This window comes from Oryctolagus cuniculus, chromosome 15, assembly GCF_964237555.1.
Source record: "Oryctolagus cuniculus chromosome 15, mOryCun1.1, whole genome shotgun sequence".
Classification (NCBI taxonomy): Eukaryota; Metazoa; Chordata; class Mammalia; order Lagomorpha; family Leporidae; genus Oryctolagus; species Oryctolagus cuniculus.
The window spans coordinates 40,799,968-40,806,980 of record NC_091446.1 but is presented as its reverse complement, the minus strand read 5'-3'; positions in this window follow the sequence as shown (position 1 = coordinate 40,806,980).

The window sequence follows — 7,013 nt, the reverse complement described above, 5'->3', positions numbered from 1 at the left end:
CTGGTTAAGCCACTATGGAAGTCAGTCTGGAGATTCCTCAGAAACCTGAATATAACCCTACCATTCAACCCAGCCATCCCACTCCTTGGAATTTACCCAAAGGAAATTAAATTAGCAAACAAAAAAGCAGTCTGCACATTAATGTTTATTGCAGCTCAATTCACAATAGCTAAGACCTGGAACCAACACAAATGCCCATCAACAGTAGACTGGATAAAGAAATTATGGGACATGTACTCTATAGAATACTATACAGCAGTCAAAAACAACGAAACCCAGTCATTTGCAACAAGATGGAGGAATTTGGAAAACATCATGCTGAGTGAATTAAGCCAGTCCCAAAGGGACAAATATCATATGTTCTCCCTGATTGGCGACAACTAACTGAGCACCAAAGGGGAAACTTGTTGTAGAGAAATGGACACTATGAGAAACAGTGACTTGGTCAGCTCTTGTCCTGACTGTTGATGTACATTGTAATACTTTATCCATTTTAGTATTTTTTTTTGTTCTAGTACCATTGGTTGAACTCTGTAATTAACACACAATTATTCTTAGGTGTTTAAATTTTAACTGAAAAGTGATCCCTGTTAGGAATTTGGAAAACATTATGTTGAGTGAAATAAGCCAATCCCAAAGGGACAAATACCACTTGTTCTCCTTGATAGGTGACAACTAACTGAGCACCAAAAAGGAAACCTGTTAAAGTGAAATGAACACTATTTTTATCCATTTCTTTGTTTACAATGATGCAATTAACATCTATGAACTCACCTTGAACCCAATAATTAAAATATGGTCAACCAAGATATGTCACATCTTTCTACAAGACCATTCTTGAACCTATCCTCCACCCTACCCCAAAGGTTACCACTATTTTGAATTATCTTATTCTGCAGTTTTATCTCATGTATCTGTATTCCAAAATGTATTGTTTAAATATTGCTTGTTTTTGTACTTTATAAAAATGGAATAAGAGAGGGAGGAGATGTACAGTTCGGAACATGCTCAATTGGACTTACTCCTAATGGTAGAGTTAGAGTCCAATTCAGTCCCATCAAGGTGACATGTACCAATGCCATCTCACCAGTCAAAGTGATCACTTTCAGTTCATAATTGATCATAATGATAGGATTAAGTGTCAAAGGGATCACTAGTGTCTGCTAATACTAACTGATAGAATTAAAAAGGAGAGAATGATCCAACATAGGAATTGGGATACACAGCAGACTCATAGAATGGCAGATGTCCTAAACATCACTCTGGCCTCAGAATCAGCCCTTAAGGCATTTGGATCTGGCTGAAGAGTCCATGAGAGTATTTGAGGCATGGAAAGCCAAGACATTCTGGCTAAAAAAAAGAGGACCTAAATGAAAGATCTCCGTGAGTGAGATCCCAGTGGAAAGAAAGGGCCATCAAAGAAGGAGGTACCTTTCTCTGAAGGGAGGAGAGAACTTCCACTTTGACTAGGGCCTTGTCTCAGAGTTGGCAAACTGAAGAGGCTTCTATAGCCTTGGCAGCTCATGATAAGAGCCTTGGGTGATTACTGACGTCATAAATAAGAGTGTCAATTGTTAAATCAACAACAGGAGTTACTGTGCACTTACTCCCCATGTAAGATCTCTGTCCTTAATGTGTTGTACTACGTGAATTAATGGTATAACTAGTACTCAAACAGTACTTTATACTTTGTGTTTCTGTGTGGGTGCAAACTGTTCAAATCTTTACTTAATATATACTAAATTGATCTTCTGTATATAAAGATAATTGAAAATGAATCTTGATGAAGAATGGAATGGGAGAGGGACTGGGATATGGATGGTTGTGGGTGGGAGGGTGGTTATGGGGGGAAAAGGCTGCTATAATCCATAAGCTGTACTTTGGAAATTTATATTTATTAAATAAAAGTTAGAGAAAAAGAAAAAAAAAGACATCATACTGTACAGTCATCTCACTCACTATTATGTTAAGATTCATTCTTGTGTCCCTGTTGTTCTATTCAGCTGAAGTTCATTAATTTTCACCAATGCTTAATATTTCATTCTATGAACAAATCAGAATTTTTGTCTCAATATCCAGCCACTGAGCTTTTCTCCCTGTGTTGTACTATTGTGATCAGTGATTCTATGAGTCTTATTATAAATACTTCATGCTATGTACATATAAAAGTGACTTCTATATATAGGAATGAAGTTGTTTTATTTCAAGATATGTAATAGTTTAATATGGTAAGATTATGTCAAGTGATTTATAAAACGATACTCTATTTCAGAATCTCACTCCAGACAGCCAAATGCCACTGCTAGCTATTCCAGTCTTTGTATCCTATCTGCTCTGGGTTCAGGTTTTATTTGTTTATTTATTATTTAAGAGAGAGAGAGAGAGAGAGAGAGAGAGAGAGAGAGAGAGAGAGAGATATTCCATATGTTGGTTCATTGTCCAAATACCCACAACAGCTAACAGTAGACCAAGCCAAAGTATAGCCTTAACTCTATTTTCTCACCCAATCACTTGAGCCCCCACCCACTGCCTCCCAGGGTCTGCATTGGCAGGAAGCTGAAATCAGGAGCACAGCCAGCACTTGAACTCCAATCTGTGATATGAGTATCCCAGAGCAGCATCTTAATTGCTATGCTAAAACCCACCTCTCTTATTTGTTAATTTGGAAGCATTCCCAGAGACCTCTGACCTTTCTTGAGATGGGAAATGATGGCCGGCGCCATGGCTCACTAGGCTAATCCTCTGCCTGCGGCGCCGGCATCCCAGGTTCTAGTCCTGGTTGGGGTGCTGGATTCTGTCCCGGTTGCTCCTCTTCCAGGCCAGCTCTCTGCTGTGGCCCAGGAGTGCAGTGGAGGATGGCCCAGGTTCTTGGGCCCTGCACCCGCATGGGAGACCAGGAGGAAGCACCTGGCTCCTAGTTTTGGATTGGTGCAGAGCGCCAGCTGCAACACGCCGGCTGTAGCGGCCACTTGGGGGGTGAACCAACGGCAAAAGGAAGACCTTTCTCTCTGTCTCTCTCTCACTAATTCTGCCTGTCCAAAAAAAAAAAAAAAAAAAAAAAAAGAAAGAAAAGAGATGGGAAATGCTTCACAGCATGTGTTGTATCTGGGATCTGATTGTTTACAGATACTGAAAGTATTGAAAGAAAAATTCCCTCACCAATTAAATTGAACTGTAAACAGTGAATTTAATTTTATTAAGTTCTTTCTGCAACACCTACATCTGTCTCTTTGCTGACCCATGACTGACACAAATGGCAGGAATCTTGGCAGTATAGGGTCATGTGGCCAGGCACTGGCAAAGTCAAAACCAGGACTCAAAGTGGTTTCATTCATAGATTTGTTGTATTATTCAGGTCCAAGTCAATGTCACATCTGCAACCTCATGGGGCACCTCAGCCAGAACTGATATGGGGAATTGGCAGGGAGTTAGGGAAAAATGAGCTGGAAGATTTTCCCACAATTTCTTTCTCTACCTCTGCACTTTAACTCTACTCCCTTGCATGTCAATGATGCACCTGCATCTCATCTGGGAATGGGTAGGATGAGACACCATGATGTTCATGTGCAAACTAAACTCCACATGGAGGTGCCATGAAACACCCAGAAAGCCTTACACATACACACACACACACACACACACACCCCTGCCCAAACTCCACCCTGCTTGTATATTTAGCTAGTCCCCATAAGGGGAACTGTTGGGTGTGGGAATGGCCCTTTTAGGTCTTCCTTCTCTTGCCTTCCCCCATGCTCTCTTTGTAGGCAGATCTCTCACCTTCTCATGGTGGGTATCTCATGGAGTGTGGGGTTGTCCACATTCCCTTGTGAATATATATTCACTCCCTCACTTTAAATGAACCAAGTTTTCAGTTTTGCACCTCTGCTTTGAATTCTTATCTTATGTAGGGCAAGGACTTGGAATGAGAACTGGAAAACATATTTCTACCAAGAGGTAATAGATTTTTATTGTTTTAAACTACTCAGTTTAAAGATAATTTGTTGCACAATAACAGGTATCAAGTAAAGTTCATAACTAACTTTTTAAAGAATAAAACATTGTATAAGTAAAAAGAATATATTCCTGCCCTAAATTCAGGTTACCAATTTACAGTATCTATGGAGAGGAAAGCAAGAAACAGCAGCTTCTATTTTTTGACTTTTGTTTATGAAGGTGTTTAGAATATGCTGCTTTAAAATATGCCACTCTGGCATAAGGATTATTATGGGCTGAAAGCAATTGAGAAAAAGTAGACAAGAACAACTCTGCTTTCCCCCTCTTTACCAAGAACCATAGAGGGCAACTCCAGACTCACAGCAACCAGATATGGCACCAGGGGAATCTGCATAACAAACCTTGCTAAAACAACCCTGATTTTCATGCCTTCCCACCTCCCTTATGTTCACATTCTCACAATTTGCTTCCCCTAAAATCTCAAAGTCCTTTTCCTTTGTCTTGCCACTTCTCTGAAAATTTATTGTTCTTTTGTTAAGATGCTAGATAAGCACAAATAATAACCTTCCCTTTAAGTAATGTACTACTGAGTTCTTCCATGTATATGCAGGAGAAATATAATTAATAAAGTTGTTTGGTTTGCTCTTGTTAATCTGCATTTTGTCAGTCTCACTTGCAAGGCTCCAGCTAATGATCCTTCCCCTACACTTGCCTCAAACTGAATTTTTCAGACAATAAATCCGAGAGGAAAGCTTACTCAATAATACCAATTATTTTTCCCAGATTCAGTTAGAATTGTGTTCAAATATTATTTCAACAATTACTGATTATAAGAGGCTGGAAATTTTACTTCACATCTTTTGGTTACACTTCCCTTGTTTGTAAAAGGGAAAAATAATTGAAGTACTTCTTAAAAAATTATTTAAAACTTTAAAAAGAGAACAAAAAAGATTAGTGGATGTGTTACCTAGTTTACCTCTCATTATCTTTGTATGTCACTGTCTTCGAGCATTAGCTTGCATTTCATTGTCTTTATGATTCTCTAAATTGTAGGAAACAGAGTTATTCAAATGATTGTTATCACAGAAATGCAAATTGTGTCTAGTGGTATGCAGTGGATTATTATCCTGAGGATATTCGTCAGTTTTGCTCCTATAAATTCATTTTAGCGTTCCTCATGGGTTACTGTTCTCTTCAGAGTCTGATTTTAACTGGTTGTAATAGTTTACTGATTTTGTCATTCACTGATATGTTAAATAATCGGTACATATTCATTTTATATTTGTATGTGATCATGACTGCACCTCAAAAAAACTTATGCAACATATTTCAGAGTGTTGCTATTGATATGGGAGAACTAGGTAGGAAGATTAGGTAGGAATAGTTGCTGAAATATTTTTCTCACAACTTCTGTCAGCCCTGCATTGTAACCCTACCCCTTATCTGTCAATCCAGTACATCACTTCCCCATGATGCACCTGCGTCTCATGCAGCACTAGTAAGGAGATGCCATTATGGCCATGTGGAAGTTAAACTCCATGTGGGAGTGCTGTGAAACTTCTGGAAAGCCTCACACATAGTAAACTCTATATAATTTGTATAGTCAGTTAGGGCACCACCCCCTAACTCCATAAAAGTGACTGTTTACACATGGGAATGGAATTTTGTTTTTTAGTTTCTGGACATTGCTTTTGGGTCTTTTTTTGGTCTCCTCCCATGCTCTCCTCATAAGCAACACTCTGGCCCACTTATGATGGGTATCTTCCCATGTGGGGTTACCCACACTCACACACGAATGTATTTTCACTCTCTCACTTTAAATAAATCTTGCTCTCAGTTATGCACTGTATTCATGCCTCTGCTCTGAATTCACATCTCTGTGGGGGCAAGAACTTGCAACAAAAATGAAGATACTTAGCTCCATAAACATTATGATGATTGAATTAATCAACACACGCAAATCCTTTAGCACAGTGCCTGGCACACAGTGCTCAGCACTGTTAACTTATAAGGGCAAGCGAGCGGGTAACTGAAGAGGTGATGATGTTGTCACCACTGTAGGGGAGACAAAAGTCCACTGAGCTACCTTCTCGACTCATTTCTGTTTTCCTGAACAGGACACTCAAAGACAACTGCTTTGCAAATCAGTAAAGCAGCAGTCAAAATTCTAACAGCTATGATACAGGGACAAGATCTCAGAAAAGTCTCCGAACCTCTCCCATCCCAATAAGAAGAATAATACTCACTTGTTGGGACTTAGAAAACAATGCTGACATATTCAACAATACGGTTATTTTTCTTGTTTTACTATATAAAATATAAGCAGAGGATACACATTCTTAAGATGGTGCATAGGAGAAGATATATGGTCCTACAAATCCTCCAACAAAAGCAAAGCAAGCTTTTTTGTTTGTTTGTTTTCCTATGTATTTATTTAGATACCACTTTCCACTACATGTAAAATTAAGTATCTCAAAAGGTCAACACAGTTCCACCAATGCAGGTTGCATTTATAATTCACCAATGTGTTAACAAAATCACTTTCTTGTTCATTATATTTCATTTACATTAAAAAAGTCCTTTCCTGTTTTATCATAAAATTCAAATACATTTCAAATTCTAATATATCGGAGTTGGGTTAATTTTAGAATGAATCTCTTCTGTCACTTTTGTGGGAAACTGATTACTCTATGATATTTATTCCCTGGCAGCCAGAAACTTGTGGCACTCAGCCATATATACCAATGCCAGTTTGAGAGGCAAGGTACTGGAATGGATTTGCTGGAAGACAATTCCTTCTGTTTCTAATAATAGGAAACTACGTGAGTAATGCAGACACATGATAGCCTATTAGATAGCTATTGAGAAGAATTATGAAGCATCTATTTTTAATATGGCAGAAATATTTATTTCATAATAGTAAGTAAAAGGAAAAAAGAATACAATATACTGTTTGATTATGAGTATAAAAGAGCAGTAACCATAATGGAAATTTGAAACAAACATATGTGAAAGTCCTCCAAACAAAATAGATCAAAATGTTAACTGTGGTAGTTTTT